Source organism: Podarcis pityusensis, assembly GCF_964106645.2.
Source record: "Podarcis pityusensis genome assembly, chromosome: 4".
Taxonomy (NCBI): Eukaryota; Metazoa; Chordata; class Lepidosauria; order Squamata; family Lacertidae; genus Podarcis; species Podarcis pityusensis.
In genome coordinates this window covers 51,898,990-51,921,158 of record NC_138027.1, presented here as the reverse complement: position 1 = coordinate 51,921,158, position 22,169 = coordinate 51,898,990, and the positions used below count along the sequence as shown (strand labels likewise).

General features: G+C 42.9%; 1 protein-coding gene and 1 long non-coding RNA gene across 10 annotated transcripts in view; one reads left to right on the top strand and one right to left on the bottom strand.

Annotated features, from left to right (window-relative positions):
* LOC308476135 overlaps window positions 1–22,169 on the bottom strand; it is a 159,645-nt gene that overhangs the window by 21,512 nt on the left and 115,964 nt on the right. The window contains exon 3 of one of the 4 annotated variants that reach the window (XR_013985746.1): window positions 19,725–21,115. The exons of 1 other annotated variant lie outside the window; for it this stretch is intronic. This is a non-coding gene — a long non-coding RNA (uncharacterized lncRNA). Of the gene's footprint in view, window positions 1–19,724; window positions 21,116–22,169 lie in introns of those variants that run through there. 2 more of the 4 variants (XR_013985757.1, XR_013985755.1) reach the window with 2 other exon arrangements.
* Window positions 1–22,169, top strand: part of GRIK1 (glutamate ionotropic receptor kainate type subunit 1) — a 155,669-nt gene that overhangs the window by 32,365 nt on the left and 101,135 nt on the right. The gene's annotated exons all lie outside the window — the stretch shown is intronic.

Sequence of the window (22,169 nt, the reverse complement as noted above, 5' to 3'; positions counted from 1 at the left end):
AATAACAAACTCTGCATCAAACAATAATTTGAGCTTCAGTCCTTGGATCCAGCAGTATATGCTTTGAAGTGGCTGCAACTGCTTTGTCCTGCTCTGGCTATGATTTTACGCTCCAATAGCAAAGGAAGTCACAGGTGATTCTTGGCACCTCCAGCTAGCTGGCCATTCTGCAGGAATTCATTATCAGGCTTTGCCTGGGATGACCCTGACAGGCTTTCGGCTCATGAGCCCCAGATGCTGCTGTGCCCTTATTGTCAAATAGCTTGCACTTCTCCAGATCCCGATGGAAGTCTAAAGGGCATGCCACAGGATAGCAGGCTTCATCATTTGGGTCTGAATGTTTCTGACACTAGATTTGTGACCCCCTTTCTGGTCTCCATGCCAAATGTTTGCTGTTGGCATTTATTCTGCTGAGAAAGACCAACAAATCTCCGGTGTGTTAAAACCTTAAAGTGTGTGTGTGTGTGTGTGTGTGTGTGTGTGTGTGCGTGTGCGCGCGCGCACGCATGCGCATGTGCATGAATGATAGATAGATAGATATAATGCATGAATGTTAAGAGTGTGCAGTGACTTTCCTGCCATTATATAACTTACTCCATAAAACAAATGTGCCTCATGTAGTAAAGAAAGTGATAGCAGCATTTAAGAAGGCATAATGTATGTTTCGTACATATCCAAATGTACACTACGGTCCCCACTCATGTGCAGGCATGCACAACCCTGTGGATGGTACAGTGGCTGCGGGTGTGTATTTGCATCTGAATTGCAATACGTGTAGTAATGCATGTCCTTATCCTAACCCCCCAAAAGGGCTCATGTGTCTTGCATCCAGACATCTTGCTCTGTCGATGAGCATGCACAACTGCTCTGTGTGCAGAGGTCTCTCAATCCATGAAGGATACTTGAGTGCCGAAGCTTTATACCTTTTTCCTGGCTTGGGTCAATTATGCATATGCCACGATCTGTATCAATGATGTCTGTATACATAAGAGACGCACCACTATTTCCTGAGCCCTAATCATCAGAGCTATGTGGTTGGCCTCAGAAAACGAGACTAGTTTCCTGCTCCCAACAATCCCAATGCAGCCACCAACCCTGCCATTGTTTAGGGGAGGGCTTACTTATATCCTAAGCCTTCAAAGGGGGGAGGACCCCTATCATGTTCCCTGAAGTACCTTTTAAACTGAAAACTACCCAGCTTTCTGCTTCTTTTGCGAGTTGCTCTCTGTTGATTAAGTCATTTCTACCTGCCTACGTTGGGTCCTACTGTCCCTGTGCCCCCAAGCTCGAGGGCCAGGGACTCATCATAGTAGTTATTCTCTTTCTCTGAGAGAACCCAGTGCTCCACTGCCTCATTTTGGTGTGTTTGTGTTTCCCAGCCCCAAGAACACTGTGGTGATGCAGTAGCACTAGACCCTCTTGGAGAAGTCTGCATTGGGATGGGGGTAACTATTGGGCTGACTGAGATCCTGGACTTTTGGCTTGGGAGCACCAGCGTTAAGAGCGGTAGTCTCGTAATCTGGGGAACCGGGTTCGCGTCTCCGCTCCTCCACATGCAGCTGCTGGGTGACCTTGGGCTAGTCACACTTCTCTGAAGTCTCTCAGCCCCACTCACCTCACAGAGTGTTTGTTGTGGGGGAGGAAGGGAAAGGAGAATGTTAGCTGCTTTGAGACTCCTTCGGGTAATGATAAAGCGGGATATCAAATCCAAACTCTTCTTCTCTTCTTCTGTAACAAAATTCACTGACACAAGTATGAAAATGGCTGAATTATTCATCCATCACTATTCCCTGAAGGCCACCACTTCAAACAAGTGATTGATAAATGTTTTTAATTGTGTGCACACACACATTTGTTGCTTATCTTATATCTTCATCTGAAATTCATTTCCTTGGGATAGATAGAGAGCCCCTGGAGTACTCAGCTGTGAATGCAGTGAAGCTTCAGAAATACCAGGCCAAAGACCTGGAAAAGATATGATGTCCACAGCCTGTCTGCTAACTAATGAAATAAAAACCCACCCCACCTATTACCCTTCCAGTTTCTTAAGGCACAAAAATGTGAAGACCACCCACAGAAATCTTGTTTCTGATTCCAGTGTGGAAAGGGCAAGCTATATTTTTCTATCTCTAAAGGCCTTATCTTTTGTGGTTTTGAAATCTGAAAATTACATCTATCTTTTTTTCCCCACCAGCCAAGAATATATCATAAATTTAGAATTCAATTGTGCATTAAATTATCTAGTGGAGCGTTCAAATAATCTTGTTTACGTTAGCCACAAATTCACATTTAGAATGTGAAGGTGCATTAATACTATTTAGGGCAGGAAATTCAGTGGTGAAGAGATATTATTGAAAGATTTTAGCAACTTCCTAACAAATAATTGTGACTGGAAGGAGAACCAGAACGATAAAGCATCAGCAATGCTGGAAGTATCAGTACAATATTTGCTCCCACCGAGGCTGTTGTGTGGATGCATGATGCAGAAATGAAAGCAGAGAAAGGGAAAGCAGTGGAAAGAAATCTGAACAATTGCATACCGCCAGTGATAATGTCAGATAAGGGCAAATGGGATGGGGAGGGGAAGCAGGTGGTAGGGTCAAGGCAAGGAAGAATAACAAAGCAACATGAAGACAAAGTGCAAAACACAGACGAGCTTAAGACCCAAGAAGAGGACTCTCAGGAGACCCACAACTAATTTAGTAGATAAGATTTATACTTTGTTCAGCTTTGCTTGTTATAAAAGAAACTGATAACAAAAGGCCACAATTTATCAGAGCTTTTTGTCTCAGGAAAAGCAAAAGTCAAGCAAAGAAGGGAAAGCAGTTGTCAATTAAAATACTAGAAAGTAGAATATGAACGACACTTTGGCATTCATGCTGAGTGGGTGGTGCTGTGGTCTAAAGCACTGAGCCTCTTGTCAATCGGAAGATCAGCGGTTTAAATCCATGCAACGGGGTGAGCGCCCATTGGTCTGTCCCAGCTTCTGCAAGCCTAGCAGTTCTAACGCATACCAATGCAAGTAAACAGGTACCTTTGCAGTGGGAAGGTAAATGATGTTTTCATGCGCTCTGGCACTCATCACGGTGTCCCGTTGCACCAGAAGTAGTTTACTTATGCTGGCCACATGACCCAGAAAGTTGTCTGTGGACAAACGCCGGCTCCCTCAGCCTGAAGTGAGATAAGCACCACACCCCATAGTCGCCTTTGACTGGACTTAACCATCCAGGGGTCATTTACCTTTTTACCTCATGCTGAGCAAATCTAGGCAGAATTGCTTGGAAGTAAGTCCCACCAAAACAAATTCCATGAGAATTCACTTATAAGTAAATGTGTATAGGATCAATGTATAAATGAAATGCATCTAATATTTACAGTAAAGCTGAATTCCTTAGTACACTTAGAGACTAAGGATACAATCCTAATCAAGCTAACTATGGAAAAGCAACAAACAGTCTTGTGGGGCCTTAAATACTAACAAATTGATTATTGCACAAGAGAGAAGAAAAAATAAATAGTGAGGTCATCAGACAGAAACGAAATGCAAACATCACAAAATCTTAAGTGTTTGTAAAACAATTATATCAACTGTTCGCAAAGTAGTGTTGGTGATAACACAAACATTCCGGCATTGGTAAATTACCTAACACCTTTAGTGGCATAAAACCAGTTCTCTCTATTAAGGCAGCAGTTGATGAACTACTTGGTAAGTTGCAGTTTAGTGGTTTCAAGCTGATGTCTATCTTTGAAGTTCCGTTGCTCAAGACTGACCTCTTGGAGGTCATGTTTTACAAGGCATGCTCTTACGCTGTAACATCACTTAGAACACAGATGAGCAATGGTCAGCAGCACTGAAGAAATGCAATATGACATGAGTTGAAAAGCACTGGAGCATATGGAGTCAGGACATTGATCCATCCGTCTGTCACAGAAAACAATGGAAGAGTGCACCTTTGGAGGTGAACTCAAACGGTTGGAGGGTTACAAGCACCTGCTGTGACTGTTGAGACATGGTTGTTCTGGTGCAGGTGTACTATGCCGTGTTCACAAATTAGTTCATGCAATGTGAAATGTCTGAGTTGGCGCTTGAGAAATCAAGATATGGAATTGTAGAAACCCTAAATGTTGATGCGGATGCAGTGGCGCCGTGGTTTAAACTACTGTGTTGCTTGGACTTGCTGATCGGAAGGTTGGTGGTTCAAATCCCTGCGACGGAGTGAGCTCCCGTTGTTTGGTTCCAGCTCCTGCCAACCTAGCAGTTTGAAAGCACACAGTGCAAGTAGATAAATAGGTACCACTCCGGCGGGAAGGTAAACAAAGTTTCCATGCACTGCTCTGGCACAGGCTGGCCACATGACCCAGAAAAACTGTCTGCGGAAGCGGACAAACGCCGGCTCCCTCGGCCTGTAAAGCGAGATGAGCGCTGCAACCCCAGAGTTGTTCATGACTGGACTTAACTGTTATGGGTCCCTTTACCTTTAAATGTTGATGGAATCAGGCTTTGCTGCTGCACAAAAAGCAGATGCAACAGCTGAAGTTGCATAAACAAGAGAAGCAGCAGCAAGCACACCAACCTTAGTTCATTTAAACCTTGAGCTAGAGATTTGCGGCTGTGCAATACTGCAGTGCATCAGTGCTATGGGGATAAATATGCTCTGATCGGCTTGAGTGTGCATTGCAGGGAGTGCCACTCTGCTTACTGTAGCCTCAAGAAGAAACCTATTCACTAGTACTTTGGTGCTGCATAAAAACTGGCCTCAATACCAACACAGTTGTGTTGTGGGGCTGCTGTCCTGGTGCAGAAATGGACTGGGATTCTCATGCTAACTGCATATACACTAACCTAGGAATAAGTCCCACTAAACTTAATAGAACAATTCTTGGGATTGCACGATAAGTCTGCACTGCTGCTAACTGGCCAATACATCTTTTGGGAAGCGGCCTTCCTTCCTCTTCAGCACCTGATAGATGCTGTTTTTAGATTATGGATCTGGAGATTGTCTCTTGCTTCTGTTATTAATTTAAAGCAAGCTGTCAGCCTTATCCCTAAAGTGATTTGTCAGCAAAAGACAGCTTCTGTGATTTTATAAAAATGCATCTGCTGTATGAATATATTTTTCTTTTTTATGCCTGTTGAGTAGAGCATAAATCCCATGATATTCTCAAACATTATAGTTTTTGCCTCCTATTTCTACAAAGCAGGGCAACTCACCTTACACTGGTTTTCATTACCTCGGGGGGGGGGGGTTCTTTATCCATTCATTATTTGTAGGGGAGAAAAAAGGGTCCAGATTTTACCAGGGTTTTTAAAAATAGAGTCTGAATTAACTTTAGGAGTTGCACTGATTGGGGGAAAAAAGGTCTATGGGGAACCTAATTTGGAAATGCTCATTTATCATGATCAATGGAGTGGAACCTTTATGAAAAAAGTAGTTACCCTCTTAGAAGATCCCCTCAGTGGGGATTTTTAGTCATTAATTTGTCCCTGCTCTTGCAAGAAATAATAAAAAGTACCCAATCATTTTAATTATTCAAGGGCAGGCTTTTTCTTATTGTGTGATACCACCACCCCATTTAAGAAGGTGGGAGTGGAATGTGTTGAAATTGTAAAGTTATGGCATGCATTTTTTTAAATTCCTTTAAATAAATTTTAAGACTCAGTCTGTTATATGTAATACAATTTGAAGGCCACAACAACTGCACAATGCATCAGTTAGTCCAGACAAACATTGACAATTCTGCTCAGCCATCTATTGATTTCAGTTGACATTCCTCCTGAAGTGTACGTGTTTGGGATATTTTGGAAAGACCCTGGACATTATTTGATAGCGGGTTCACTCAGGCAATTGAGATGTGAGACTATACTATCAGCAACCAGTGGACAGTTGCTGGAAGAGACATTTGATATACATTGCCCCCAAATTAAGGTACTGGAGTAACTCATTGGAATGGCAATTCCTGTGAATTTATCAACATTGGCCACTCACTCACATTCACTACAAACATTCTAGGTAAAATTGTTTTTTGTTAATTTCACACCAAGTAAATGTGCTCTCCTGTTTTGTTTCTGCAAGGCAAGGTGGATTTCCATTGAGCAGCTTGCTTCAATGAGAGTTGGGGGTGAACTGAGGCCTTTTGAGCCTCTGACTTCAGTCCATTTCTCCAATGCTCCCTTTCGGGGAACTAAAATATCCAAAAGGATCAGCCCTCTGGCCTTAATATGGGCACTTCTGCATTCTAGGCTCTCCCACATGGAACATTCCTCATGGCACTGAACAAGAGAGATAATGTGGGAGGTACTTGGTTCCTCAGGTCCAGGGAAAGTCATCCTTGAGGATCCCAGCTCTGGTTCTATGTGTCCTGGTACTCTGGGATCTGGTTCAGTGAGCTCCTGCCTACCAGTCTTATGTTCAGCTCAACAGCATCAAGCTCAAAGCCTGCTCCACATCTTCAGCTGGTGACATTGTAGGGTTCCACTCACAGCTGGATTTTGGAGTCGTGCCATGTCTTTTTATCCATTCTAATTCAACAACTATTTCTCACTCCATATGATTTCTCTCAAGGCATATAAACATAGGCATGGGTCAGGCTGTTGATATCTGCAGCCCACACTGGGGGATAGTGCCAACTTGATGCACTCCATATGTGTTGGTCTACAGTTCCCATCATCCCTAAATGACCTTTGTTATGTACTGAAGTTCTCACCCTGGGCCAGCAGGGGGATACTATAGATAGCTTTCACTCAGATCCGCATATGCAAATAAGGAATTGAAAGTGATGTTCAGTGATTGGATAGTTACAGAAAGTTGTTACTGTTGCCATGTAGTTGAGCTCTATCTAAGCAGGTTGGCTGAACCCTTCAGTCCTGTTCTGGCCTGTGAATAAACAAGAGCTGTCTGAAGAATTGCTGTGGCATCTGATATGTTCACCCACAACTTAACAACCTTCATGTCTTGAGTTGATGAGAGTTGTAGCCTGAAGCATCTGGTGGGCACCAGCTTGGGAAGTCTGATCTACACTGTGTACCATACCAGAATTCCCTTAAGTGGGGTGCTATGTCCTGATTCGAGAATTTGAATCGCTGGCTTACAACAATGTGTGCTTGTTTGTGGAAGGACCTGGCATTTTGTGGTGCAGCACTCTCAGGTCCCTAGAGAAATAGCTATGCTTTTGTGTTGCAATCAGCAACAAGCATTTCATGCTTGCTGGGCTGGATCTATGTTGTGGTTTGGAGAAGTCAGTGGCAACTGCCCTATTGATTTATCTAGATTTAGTGGATTGCACCTTAGCTCTTCCTATTTTATCTTATACCAATGTTGGACTGGTAGCTGAATAGTCACAGCTATCCCAATCCATCTAAAGGTATATATACACAGATTATGTGCATGCATTCCTAGCAGGATGAAGCATGCACAAACAGATCCTGTGAAGGCAATTGTCCCTCCTAAAAACAACCACTGTGCTTTTATGTACAAAGTCATAAAATCATAGAATTGTAGAGCTGGAAGTGACCATGTGGGTCATCTAGTTGAACCCTCTGCAATGGGGGAATCTTTCACCCAACGTGGGGCTTGAACCTACGACCCTTATATTAATACTCAGCTTCTACTGACTGAGCTATCCAGAGTTCCTATTTAGAAGTTAAAATCCCACCTATCCGGTGTGTGAGAGAAGGCGGCACTCAGTGGCATCTGGGTTTTTAGAGTGTGCTCCACATACAGAGCCACAGCTGCTCTGCACATCATGTGTTGGATCAGAATTACACTGCTCTAGAACGGAAAATTGGACTATAAAACTTCTTAATTTGGCACCGAAGTGGGAAGGTCTAAACAGGAAGTCCGCCTTCCGCTTTTATAAATAGATTGAAGCAAAGACATTGCAAGCTAGAGTCTGGAAAGTCGTTTGTAAAGGACTAAATTTCCATCAGTTAAAATTACCAAACCCCCCTTGGAAGCAGGAGAAGAGGGGGAAATCTTAGACTGTTTAAACCTGCAGAAGAGAGAGTAAAGAAAGATAAATTTCCACCGTCTTGAACCTGGGAACGGGGTGTCAGAGACAGACGCTTTGGGGAAGTTCATTGACTGTGGATAAAACGTTTTTTGACAGATAGTTAAAAAAGAGAAACATATTGATTCCAATGTTCCCTTTTGCACTTAAAAGGAACAGAATATCTGAAAAACGAAAGAAATTTTGTTGCTGGATTTGCTTTTAAAAAGACGGATACAAATAGAAAAACAGAAATTGTTTCCTCTAGAGGGAGCTTGTGAAACTGTTGCTGGAGTCAATCTGGGGAATTCTACAGCTGTAGAGATTAAAGATCGTGGGAACCAGACACTGACCTTGAACAAGAATGTGCCCAGAAGAAGCTTTAGTGTTGGCTTTTTGCAAGACAAGCGCTTTACTGGAACAGCTACATGAGAAGATGGATTTGATGACTGTTGCAGTTGGCAATTTTGGACAAACAGTGAATACCTATATAGAAACCACTCAGGAACCAACCCAGGAATGTGCTTTGACAGGGCAAGTTGTGAAGAAGATAAAGGAGGAGGTTGTTGCTGAACCTCAAGTCATAGAAATGGAGAGAGCTGCGGCCTTGCAGGAACATAAGTTGTTGTTTCTGACGAATGAACCTGGAAAAAATCAGATTTGGAGAGATGGAGTACTGTTTGGTTTGGAGATGGGAAGCTGGATAGATCCCCCTATGCAGGGATGTTTTGACTTTTCGGACCTGGTTTTGGGCCAGGGGGAGTTTGGAGTTGTGGGGGCCCTTAACCTTGGAGGGACTTTGAAGTATGCTTTTAAATATCTTTTGGATTTCAGTGCTGACTATGGAGAATGGGCTGACTTGTTGAGAAGGGATAAAGATATTGTCAAGTTGGAGTCTCCCCGAGATCTACCCCTCAATGAGAAAGGAAGGGAATTAAGAATAAGATCAGCAGAAGATAAAGTAAAGTGCAGGTATAAACATGAAGAAGACCTGCAGAAGGGACATGGAAAAGACTTAAGAGCCTCGGATAGAAGGTCACCAGGTTGATGGACTAGATGGATGGAACAGAAAGGACTGACAAAACCCGAGACCAGGAAGAAGAGACGACGGATGAAGATTGGAAGAAAGTTTTAAAAATTCATTCAGAAAATCATTGTAAAATTAATGAGTATTAGAAAAATGTTGGAATGAAACTATTTGGCTTTAGTAGAAATGTTAAAAGGAATTACGTATAAATAAGTTTTAAGTTTTAAGCTTTAGGGCTTTTTATGGTAAGATAAGGTTAAAATAAATTAAGGTAATTTAATGACAGAATATAGTGAAAGATGGAAAGGATTTGCTGAGATAATTAATAACTAGAATACAAAAAAGGGAGGTGTGAGGAGGTCGATGAAACAAGTTAACGAAAGATAACGATTTGGGAATATTGGATTTGTTTTTAAATTTTTTGTTTATTTTTGTTTTTGGTCTTGATGTATTGTGTGTTTTGTTTTTTGTTTTTATTGACTTGTATTGTTAAATTTTTCTTTTTGTTTACCTTTTTTCCTTTTCCTTTTTTTCTCTCTCTGTAATTTTAAATTCTCAATAAATATCATTTAAAAAAAAAACAGAATTACACTGCTCTTTCCCACCATCCAAAAACCATGCAGGAAGCTGATAGCGGTCCACATTTTATTGACTCTTTGTGTGAAGATGTTAATCACACTGATACACTTTCAGAAACATAGAAACGCTCAGATGTAAGGAGAAATATGTGACACTTGCCAAGATATATGCAAATCCTTGTTGACAGATGCTGGCAAATTGTAATTGAATTTTAGCTCCCAGTAAATATTCATATTTTTTAAAGAAAAGAAAAAGAAACAGACTTCTAAAAATATATTTGGCACTTATTTTAACATTTAAAATGTTTGTAGGGTTTGCACATGAATGACCAGTACCGTGGTACCTCGGGTTACATACGCTTCAGGTTACATATGCTTCAGGTTACAGACTCCGCTAACCTAGAAATAGTGCTTCAGGTTAAGAACAGTTTCAGGTTAAGAACGGATCTCTGGAACAAATTAAGTACTTAACCTGAGGTACCACTGTATAGTTGCAGTCTTAGTACAGTGTATGCATTCCACAGGAAGAGTTTTATTCAAATTCATTGCAAACGGTATCTATGCAAGCGTGTTTGTCAATCAGAATCTAGATGCCAAGTTGGCTGTAGATCAGAAGCAGGTAAAGCAGAAGGGCAAGTGGCAATACTTCTGCCTTCAAATGTAGCATCTGGAGACGGATGGATTTTGAAAGGAAGGGAAGCAGGCTGGGCCAAGACAAACCAAAACACACAGAACGAACAAGCTGGAAGAAATGAAACACAAAACAAAACCTAGGCCTTTAAAAATAGTAAACTAGACTAGAACATAGAAATAGCTATGACAAATCTAAATATCACACATTCATGAAGATACATTTCTCACCAATGCCCCTCATTCCATAGGACCACAACCATGCCATTCAGTATAGTGATCTAAGAGAATGCTAACTTTTCAAATCCTCCTGTCTAAACTATTTCTAAATTGTTCCCTTACAAGCGAAAACAATACAGAAGCTGCTAGATTCTAGGGTGTCAGGTGGACTTTTTAATGGTAAAACTATTGCCGTTGGGAGTTGTAGGATTTGTAATTTTTACCCTGATGGATGCTTTATCCTTTTGATTAGCATTGTAAACAAGTGGGTACACATTCCTGTTCTGTCCTGCAGTTCCCTCTTTGTAAAACTGCACCTGTTTGGATGCAATCAGTCTCTTTGAAGATGGATATGCCAAATGTGGCTTGTAAGCGTAAAAATGAGACTAGGAGTTCCAGCTAGCAGGTATTTACACAGAATCCATTAATAAGCTTGGAAAGGGGAAAGAAACGAAATGAGGCAGTGAGAAGATGCGCACTCAAAAGCAAAACAAGTAGGCAGAAAATAGGCACATTATTATAAAGCACATGTTCCTCTCTGAAAAATAAGTACTATATTACTGGCACTTAATGGCATTCCTATCTGCAACATTTCTGTTCCGATTAATCCGCTGCACGGTTGAAGTGATCCACTTTTGTGCGCTGGCTAATGTGATGCTTTTGAGCGTTTGATACGCCTCCTCTGAAGTGTTCTTCAAGAAAGGAGCACATTCAAAATGTGAGAACTCTTTCACTTATAAGACCGTATGCAAGTGGGTGTTGAACATTAGGTCTCTGATGTTTTGACAAAAGCAAAGAAGATTTTTGATATGTCATGCACTCAAGAATCCATAGCACTGACCATAAATGTGATTATACCAAATGTATATTTGTTCACAGCTCTTTTTCTTTTCTGCTTTCAGAGAACAAAAAAGGGCAGTATTTCTAGCTTTGCTTCATAATAAATGTTACAATGTATGATGTGTGTGAATCAATCTTATCTGTGCAGACCCAGCAGAATGAAAGGTATAATGATGGGGGAGTGAAATGTCAATACATAATTCATATCTGACAGAGTTCTATCAGGCAGCACTTCATAGCGAAGAGAGGTCCTCAAAAGCATCTAAAATTCATCCAGCATCAGCTCATTGTGTTTCTGCTTGGGTGGCAGAATCGATCATTTGAAATGAGCAAAGTGCCATTCTGTACCATCGCTAAAGCAGATGTGAGAAAGGTCCAGGTCTCCCATTCTGGCCAAGACGCCTCTAGCCAAGCAAATCTTGGATGGCGTTTCTCAAGTGCACCAATAAAAGACCATCCCAGTATCAAATATAGAATATATTTTTTAAAAGATGAAAACTAATTTTGGCGTTTTCATTCCATTTGTCTTCCTTTTGAATGTCTTGCCTTATACTTTAATATATAGCTACAGTGCCAAATTCTTGCAGTTATCCTAGAAATAGCAAGTAAAAAGTCAGGACTAAACTGGCTTTGGATTAGGATTTCTGTTGCCAACTGTGGCATTTTGTGGCAAATGATTCATGCACCTTTACATAAATATGAGGAAAAATAAATTACAGAAAATACCCTCAGTTGGTAGCCAGTTTTATGTTTCGTACCTTCAGCTGGTGTAACTTTTCCTACTGGGATATGGTCATCAGTAATTTAATAATAATAATTTTATTATTTATATGCTGCCCATCTGACTAGGTTGCCCCAGCCACTCTTCCAGCAAAGTATATAAACACCATATGCTTGCCATTAGCTGCATTAAACCCTCCGATGGCATTGTCAGTTAACAGTTCCTTTTCAAGCTATCATACAGTAAAAGGTTATACCATGTTATTATCCTGCCCCAATAGCATAACACTTATTTTTTTATTGTTGACAAAATACAATCCTTTTCTATTTTGTGGGGGAAAGGAACCGCCCACTGTTTTTTCTCTGACAAAGTTTGAGCTTGTGGAGGATGCAATTTACGGACAAAAACAGCAAGTCAAAAGAAAATGCTTGCTGTCGTTATGTGCCAGTGCTTCAGAGGGAGAAAGCCTGTGACCCTCACATTGTATTTTTTCAAGTTGTTAAACTTGAGTCTTTTCTAGCCTCAGATACCCCTTAATTAGAAATCCAACAACTGGTTTACGATGGAAGTTTATTGAACGTCAGCCCCAGCCCAACCCTATGCATATCTCCTTGTGCATTCAGTGGAGCTTGCTACCAAGTTACGTGTGTGTAATGTTGTGAATGTAGTTATTGCCTTTATGCATGTTCACAGGAGTTTGGATCCTGGATCCAAGCTATAGCCTAGGTAAGCAGAAGTTTGGGATTAATGAAGCTCTGGTTTTGTCCCACCCCTTTCTACGAAAAGAATAGTCAAATCTGTTACACCTAGACAATTCATGTAAAATTTTTAAGTCTCCTTACTGCTCTGCATGTAGAAGGTGCTAAGTTCAAACCCCCTGGCATCTCAAGTTAAAAGGATCAGATGGTAGGCAATAGGAAAAAGTTCTGCCTGAGACCTTGGTCAATGTTAGGCTAGATGGGTAAATAGTCATCTGATAAAAGGCAGCTCCCTGTGTTCAATTTTCATGGTCCATACTCATATCTGAAGAGATATGCAAATGTGAAATAAAGAAGGTGAATTATAGCACTTATGAGTCATGAAAGTGCTTATCCGTATCACTCTTCTGATCCATTGATTAGACAGTATCACTAGATGCAGGTATGATTCATGAGAGCATATCCGTGTTCTTAAAATATGATCTGGGATGAGGGAGGAAGCAAGTCTGGCATAGCTCAAGTGGCAGCTTGAAGAACATAGCTTTTAGAACAGCCTTTTTGGTCACTGAGAAAAACAGGATTTGATATACTCATTTGCATTTAACTTCAGCAAATGCAGAACATAAATGTCAGAATCAGAAAACTGAGAGTAGGGAGGGGAAGTGAAGAATTATGTATGGTTTCTTTCCATGGCTCTGAAACATGTTGTAGGGCATAAACAAAATATAGATTCCCCAAACCCTTGACATCTGCTATTTTATTTCATGCATGATTTCTATACATACTATATTTTGCCATGCAAATAATGGTAATTAGCATGGTTGTGCATCAGATTTGGATAAATTCCACATCTTGAGCCAAATGAGGCTGATTTGAAGGGATCTGGCAGATGTCTGAGCTGAATTGGGGTCTGAATTACTCTAGGTCTAGGCCAAATCTGGTCCTCTCAAAGTCTTGTGAATGATTCAAAAATTCAGAAGCAAGGGGAGTCAGACATTTCTTTCCAAACCTTCCATGTAAGGAAACCACCAGGGTGGGTAACTGGGGGAGAGATGAATAGTGTAGTTTTGTGACTTAAAGGGAATATGAACCTGCACTTATCCTTCTGAAATTTGACAGTATTAATGCCCTTAAAGGGTGCTACTATGCCTCACACAGTTCTGGTAACAAATTAAAAAAAAACCCCACACTATAGATGTTTCATGTTTTTATACGTGTGTGTGTGTGTGTGTGTGTGTGTGTGAACATTTAAAGGAGCCAGAATAAAAACACAGCATTTATTGTTTAGAATTTGGTGATCTTTATCTACTCTGGTGATAAAGGTGCTACAAAGCCTACATTCCTGTTAGCATGCATATGTCTCAGGAGACAATGATGCCAAAGAGGGTTGGGGCAAGAACACAGCCCTGTTTCATGCCACTCTTTATAGGGAGGGCGTCGGAGGATGAGCCGTCATATTGAACAGTTCCACACGTCATGAAGCTTAGGTGGGCATCCTGTCTTGTAGAGCACTGTGAAGAATCCTTTTTGGCTGATGAGGTCAAAGGCCTTTGTCAGGTCCATGAAGGCGATGTACAAGGGGTGTCTCTGCTCTCAGCAAGCAGATGAAGTGATGGGAAGAGCACTATCAAGAACTGTACTCACAGGAAAACAGGATCTCTAACACAGCATTCAACAGTATCCAGACTCTGCCTGTCTTGGAAGAGCTGGCTGTCCCTCCCGCTCTCCCCTGACAAGCTGAAAAATGCCATCAACTCTCAGGAATGTAGTAAAGCCCCAGGACAGGATGGAATCCCAACAGGTGCTGAAGGCTGGCTTAAATTCTTCCCTGATGACACACCTCCATGGCCTCCTCTTGCAGTTTTGGGAAAAAGGATCTGTGCCACAAGACATGTGTGACTCTAGCATTGTGACCATCTACAATAGGCATGGCCAAACTTGGCCCTCCAGCTGTTTTGGGACTACAAATCCCATAATCCCTAGCTAACAGGATCAGTAGTCAGGGATGATGGGAATTGTAGTCCCAAAAAATACTGGAGGGCCAAGTTTGGCCATGTCTGATCTACAAGAACAAAGGTGACTGTCAGGACTGCAATAACTACTATGGGATCTCCCTGAGTAGAAAGCCTACATGTCGAACAATTGGAAGGGTCTTCTTCCCTATCACCCCTTTTTGAAGATGGGGACAACGTTTTCCCACCTTCAGTGTGCAAGGATCTCACCTGTTCTTCAGGAATTCTCAAGATTATAGACAGAGACTCTGAGATTACAGTGGTACCCCGCAAGACGAATGCCTCGCAAGACGGAAAACCCGCAAGACGAAAGGGTTTTCTGTTTTGGAGGCGCTTCGCAAGACGAATTTCCCTATGGGCTTGCATCGCAAGACGAAAGCCCATAGGGAAATGCTGGCGGTCGGGAGCAAAGACTTTCGCCCACAGCCGGCCTTCAGAAGAGGACCTCTTCTGAAGGCCGGCGGGGGGCAAAAGTCTTTGCTCCCCCCCGCCTGCCTTCCCCCCCCCCGCCTGCCCCGGGCGATCTTAAAATGCTGGCGGGCGGGAGCGAAGCGTTCGCTGCCGACCCCCAGCATTTTAAATCTCCCCGGGACACGGGGAGATTTTAAAATGCTGGGGGTCGGCAGCGAACGCTTCGCTCCCGACCCCCAGCATTTTAAAACGCTGTTCCGAAGCGGGGCGGGGGGGCGGGAACACCTGCCCCAGCCGCCCCACTTCGTAACACTGTTCCGAAGCGGGGCGGGGGGCGGGAACACCTTCTGAAGGCGGGCGGGGGGCGAAAGTCTTTGTCCCCCCTGCCTGCCTTCCCAGGGGCTTTTAAATCGCCCCGGACAGCGGAGAAGTCCTCCGCTGTCCGGGGCGATTTTAAAATGCCGCCCGCCAGCATTTTAAGATCGCCCGGACAGCGGAGAAGTCCTCCGCTGTCCTGGGGTTTTTTAAAATGCTGGGGGTGGGAAGAAAAGCCCTTGTCCCCCCCCCCCCAGCCTTCAGAAGAGGTCCGGGGACAGACTGTCCCCGGACCTGGTCTGAAGGCGGTTTCCCTAGGAACGCATTAATTGATTTTCAATGCATTCCTATGGGAAACTGTGCATCGCAAGACGAAAAACTCGCAAGACGAAGAGACTTGCGGAACGAATTAATTTCGTCTTGCGAGGCACCACTGTACATCTCCAAGCTCTTTTAGTACCCTTTGGTGCAGTTTATCAGGTCTGAATTCATTTAAAGTAGAGAGGAATTCCCTTACCATCTCTTTTCCTATCTTGGGCTGCAGCTGCCTCCTTGCATTGTTTATTTTGTTATCACCAGGTTGGCCACTGCTTTCCTTTTGGGTGACCACAGAGGCAAAGTACCATAGGTGTTGAGCAGTTCCGACTTCTCACAGTTAACCTGCATCCTAATTTTCTACTTACGTTCTCCCACCCCAAATTAATTCTAGAACAAATGTGAGGAGAAAAATGTGCTCATCAAGGATGGCTGCACTTTAATCTATTTTAAATCCTCAACTTTAATCTAAATCCTACAAGTCCAAAGATATTAGTCACTATTCTTCATGCTGCTTTTTGTAAAATGAATTCTTTTCCAATTATGAGGGGAAATTATATTATTGTTTGAAAAAGCCCATGAGATTGATCTCCAGAAAATCTACACAAGTTAGCTTTTCTTCCATATCTTCCTCTTAGTAAGCATAGTTGTGGCCAGGCAATCAGCAGAAAAGTGTGAGAACTTCTGACCCCTTTAATCTCAGATAGTCACGTCATGCTGTAAATTATTATTGCCGTTATGTTTTGCCTCTAAAATATGTTGTCTTGTAATCAGAAATATATGAAGGCTATTTTTTATTACATTTATACGGCAGCATACATAGCTCTCCCATATTTTATTCTCATAACAACCCTGAGACTGGCCTGTGGTCACCCAGAAAGGTTCACAGCTGAGTGGGAACTTCAACCTGGGTCACCTATACATTTCTAGCACATCTCTCTAAATATGGAAATAGAAAGCAAGGGTGTTTCTAAAGGATCTTCATGACTGTTGTGGTGAATAAGAGAGGTGAAACTGAACCAATGAGAATTTTGAATATAACTGAATTTGTATTCGTTTACTTGAAAATAAATATTACTTAGGGAAAAGTTCATAAAAGGGCAACTAAAATGATCCAAGGAGCTGGAGCCTATAAGGAAAGGATACAGTGTTTGTGGCTAACTAATGGTATGGGTGGGGACGCGGGTAGCACTGTGGGTTAAACCACAGAGCCTGGGACTTGCTGATCAGAAGGTCGGTGGTTCGAATTCCTGCGACGGGGTGAGCTCCTGTTGCTTGGTCCCTGCTCCTGCCAACCTAGCAGTTCGAAAGCCCGTCAAAGTGCAAGTAGATAAATAGGTACCGCTCCAGCGGGAAGGTAAACAGCGTTTCCGTGCGTTGCTCTGGTTCGCCAGAAGCTGCTTAATCATGCTGGCCACGTGACCAGCTGTACGCCGGCTCCCTCGGCCAATAGAGATGAGCGCCGCAACCCCAGAGTGGGCCACGACTGGAACTAATGGTCAGGGGTCCCTTTACCTAATGGTATGGGTGTAGACAATTGTACACGGTAGGAAAAGTGGATTAAGATATTCCTTTCTCCTCATTTCCTCATTCTTGTTCTCAGAACGCCTTACCAAAAAAAAAAAAAAAATACCACCTCCGTGCAAAAGGACAGGTTTCTCCCCGTGTTGTATCACACCCACATTGTCCCGGCAACCCCCCCACGTTATCTGTAGGTCCTTTGCCTTGTTGTTGTTGTTTAGTCGTGTCTGACTCTTCATGACCCCATGGACCAGAGCACACCAGGCATTCCTGTCTTCCACTGCCTCCCGCAGTTTGGTCAAACTCATGCTGGTAGCTTCGAGAACACTGTCCAACCATCTCGTCCTCTGTCGTCCCCTTCTCCTTGTCTTTGCCTTGTAGATGGGGTCAAAATCTGTTGTGGCCCACCAACAGGAAGAAGAATCCCAAGAAAGCTGTCAGTTATTCATCATCTCCCTCTGCCCCTCTCTCTGGCAGAAAAACAAGCTCAGCCTGTCAGTTCTGATTAAACCCCAGCACCCAAGAAACCAGAGGGAAAAATCTGCAACCCAGGGATCTGGGGGATCCCTGTTGCCCCACTAACTCATAACAACATGGAAGCCATTTCTTTTTTAATGAGGGTAATTTATAGATTTATAGGCTTGGATCCTAAAATAAGATAGATGAAGTCCATAAAAGGAAAGTTTCTTACCTCTTTGCCCCTCCTTCAGACTTCTGTGCACCCTGAAAAGCCTTCCCAGGAGATTTGGGGGGGGGGGAGCTTTTTGAACAATGTGAGATGGGGCAAGAATGATGCAGTGGGGAGGAAGGGATAGGGATAGGAAGAAGTGTAGGAACCAAGCCAATGTCATTTTTCAGTGTGCAAGGACCCAATTAAAAGCACTTCGCTTATGTTTGTTCTTTGAGACAAAGTTTGACAATAAATGGTCGTGGTCACCATGACCCAGCACTTAAGATAAACTGGAATGTTTGAGCAAGGCTGCACTTCAGACAGCACATTATTTTCCTGATGTTTCCTCACCGCATAATTTCACGTTTCATGTGATCTTTCCCATGATGTAAAAGCCACTTCTAGAAATCTCACAGAAGTTTACTGCTCTATTCAGTGTGAATTGCTTTCAGAAAAAAATCCATTTGCAACCCTATTAACCCGGAAAGTTGCAGGAGCTGTGCATTGTAATTTCCCTGTGGTTTTCATGGATCATACCACTGCCACTCACATGATGAAATCTTGGGCGGTATTCTGGCATACAGTTCTTCCGTGGCTGAATCATGAGGGAACAGAAGCACACATGCATATAACGGATGGCAGCTTTTCTGCCATGTACCGGTATATTCCACCAGTCCTGTTCAAATGCAAGAGGGTACCTGCGAGATGGGACCTACCTAACCAGCTGGTGCTGGTTCCCCATTGGTCAGAAAGAGTTAGAGGTCACTACAGAGACAGCCTTTCAAAAGCTGAGCTGCCTTGCAGCTGCATCTTTCTGCCATCAGGGTCCCAGCTGGGTCTTGCATACAACTGAAGAAATTCTCTATCTTCACTGCCTACTTGTAAGTGGACCATAACAATTATATAGCAGTATAGTAAATAGGCTAGGATTAGTCCCGTTGTAGAGCTACAGTGCTCTGGTTTATTTTGTACTCTCTTGACTTTCTGCTTGCTTTCCCCTTACCTTTTACAGTCATACCTTGGGTTACAGACGCTTCAAGTCGCGCATTTTCGGGTTGTGCACCGCACCGAACTTGGAAGTACTGGAACAGGTTACTTTCGGGTTTCAGCGCTCGGGCAGAACCACCAAATCACAACCCATGCGTGCACAGACGCGGCACTGCGGGTTGCGAACGTGCCTCCCGCACGGATCACATTTGCAACCCGAGCGTCCACTGTATCTCTAATAAAGTTCCACAGTGTGGGCTGCCTTTACACTCTGAGTAATTTCTAAGGGAACTGTCTGGGAACCACAGGTTGTGTTGGTTTCAGAGTTCCCGGGTTTTAGGAAGTTTAGTAGGGTCTGTCAGGGAAATGAGCAAGCTGCTTTGGTCTTGGGCAGGCTTCCTCAACCTCAGCCCTCCAGTTCCCATCATCCCTGACCACTGGTCCTGGTCCTGCTAGCTAGGGATCATGGGAGTTGTAGGCCAAAAAAATTGGGATGGCCAAAGCTGAGGAAGCCTGGTCTTGGGGTAGAATGAGACAGCTGGGAGCTAGCTCTGCTTTCTCCAGCAATTTGTATGTAGGTTGAACCAAGAAGTGCAGGGTGCACCAGCTCAGAGCCTTCTCAAATTAATTGCTTTGATTTATCCCAGGTTTCACGCCTTAGAACAGGCATGGCCAAACTTGGCCTCCAGATGTTTTGGGACTACAACTCCCATCATCCCTAGCTAACAGGACCAGTTGTCAGGGATGATGGGAACTGTAGTCCCAAAACATTTGGAGGGCCAAGTTTGGCCATGCCTGCCTTAGGCTGTGTGGATAATTTGAAAAGGGTGATGGTGGCAGCAACTACTGGAGAGTAAGACCCAACTGGCAGCAGTTGGGCAAGGAAGAGGGTGTGAGAAACTCTCCCCTCGCCCCTTTGTCACAGGGGGAACCCCCAGTGCATATTTGGGGTTGGGTGGGAGGAAAGGGAGGCAAGTTCTGTTGTACAAGCAGACTTTGTCCTTGCACAAACCTACCTGGACTGGGAGATGTTTGTCTTATTGTATGCAATTAAAGTTCTTGTCATTTTTGTCCATTCCATTTGCAATTATCTTTTTGTTAACAAATGCATGAACAGAAACATTCTTATAACGGTAAAGATACATCTGACAAATCACAATAATTAGGCAGTACTTCCAAATAGGAAAAATAAATTCTTTAAAGACGCATGCTTTGAGTTTTAAATTGCTTTTGCTGTCCTGGGTGCATTTTGAGAGATGGAAGAGGATTTGACTGTATATCTGCATTGGATTCATCCAGCGTTCAGCTTAGTTTTAATGAGCAATCAGGCATGTTGCAGCAATGAGAGAGTCTTTCTTATAAGGAGCATCATTGATAGGGAAGGATAATTCCGCTTTTGAATAATGCAGGGAGGGAAATTAACATCAGAATAGCATGTAATGAGAATAACAGAGCAAAGGCAAGCAGTGCAAAAGGATGTATCCCTTGTTCAGCTTCACAAAATGTATAATGTGGTGAAGATCCAGTATGTGTTGTGTCAAAAATAGGGCTTCTTGAGTTCTATTCTGCTTTAGAGGAATTTTCCTAAAGAAAAGTGTTCTGCAAGAACAGTAGTGGCTGAAAACAGCCACCAGTTTCTTTCTTTCTTTCTTTTTATAAGTAATTCACTTGTTGTGCTACCAGATTTGTAAAAAACTAAACTAAACAACCCACCTATTTTCAACACTGCCAACTCCCAGTCTCAAGGCAACATTTCCAATTAACAAATGCATAATATTGGTAGCAGATACATATACGGTACTTTACTTTCTCTTCATGACTGTTTATGGCTTTCCAGTGCATATATATATTGCAGAATAGAATCAAAGTTCAAAAGACTGGCAACAAGGTTAGATTCTTGAAAAAGTTAGCAAAGATTGTACTATTTATTAATTGTATGTCCTCTTCAGGCATTTCAAATAGGGGGGAGTAAATCACATGAGAAGAAGGCAGTGGGGTTGAGCATGGCGATACTGTTCCCTCTCTGTCATTCTGTCTGTTGCCTTCCAATTTTCATGGAGGCTTCTGGTGTGTTTTAGAATCCAGGAAAATCCAGGCTCCAAAATATGTGGGGAGCCTCCACAGACACAAAAGGCTCCTGAGTCCCCAATTCAGTCAGCTACGTTCTAGGAGTAACAGAGCAACCCTAAGAAAAGGAAGCCAGAGGAATTTATGTCAAATTAAATCAAATTAAATTAAGATGGCCTAAATTACCCATATCCCCAACTCTAGTCTATTGCCTGCTGGACAGACCTGAGCTTTTAAATAGTTTGACTTACGACACCCTTTTTGCCTGTGCAAGTTCAGATGGGTTGCCAGGTAATATGACTGAGTTTAAAATAGGTTTGGGATAGGTGTCTCTCCTAGCCGCCTCCTGCCCCCTTTGAGGGACTTACACTGGCATAAGTTCTTCCAGCTGAGCTCTGGCTGATTCAGCATAGCTCCATCCCAGCCAGGTTAAGGGACTTATGCCAGTGTATCCCTGGTTCAGCTGGGATGAGGGTGTTATTCTGGCACAGCCTCAGCTTCGCCAAGGCAACCCAAGAGGCCCCTATTCCAATGTCACTCATCCCTGTGGATCTTGAGTTTGGATTGTGCTAGAAGGTGATAAAAATGGAAATAAAAGAGACAGAACTACTGAACTCATAGTCAATATTCCCTTCTGTAAGTTTACTTTCTCATATTTGGAAGGCCTGAAAGTGGGTTGTCGACCAAGAATCATTCTCTCTCTCTCTCTCTCTCTCTCTCTCCACATTAGGTACAGTTTCTCCTCTGCATGTGGCTCCATCAACTCCTGATGGAAGACTCATATAAGCTTTTATCACCATTTGTAGCAAGTAGACTTTGACAAAGGGCACATTTTCAAAGCTCTGCCATTCATTCTACAGGTTCAAAGCTGCATCTTGTCCCATTAGATTAAAAGCCAACTAGCAGGAGACTAGGTCAGCTTTGACAGTTTGGCTGAGAAGCAAAGATCCACTATCTCAAAGACATATTACTTAAAGTGCACTTGCCATTAGCTGAATTGCAACAAAAGCGTATAGTTGTTTATTTTGTAGTAAGGGCAGGAACTTTGGCAGCAATCGGAAAGTATCTGCCTATGGATCAGAGGGTTCATGCCCTGAATCACACTAAAATTGGGCAATGAGATTCTTAGTGCTATAGCATGAGGGCTACTATTCAAAAGATTTGAAACTGCG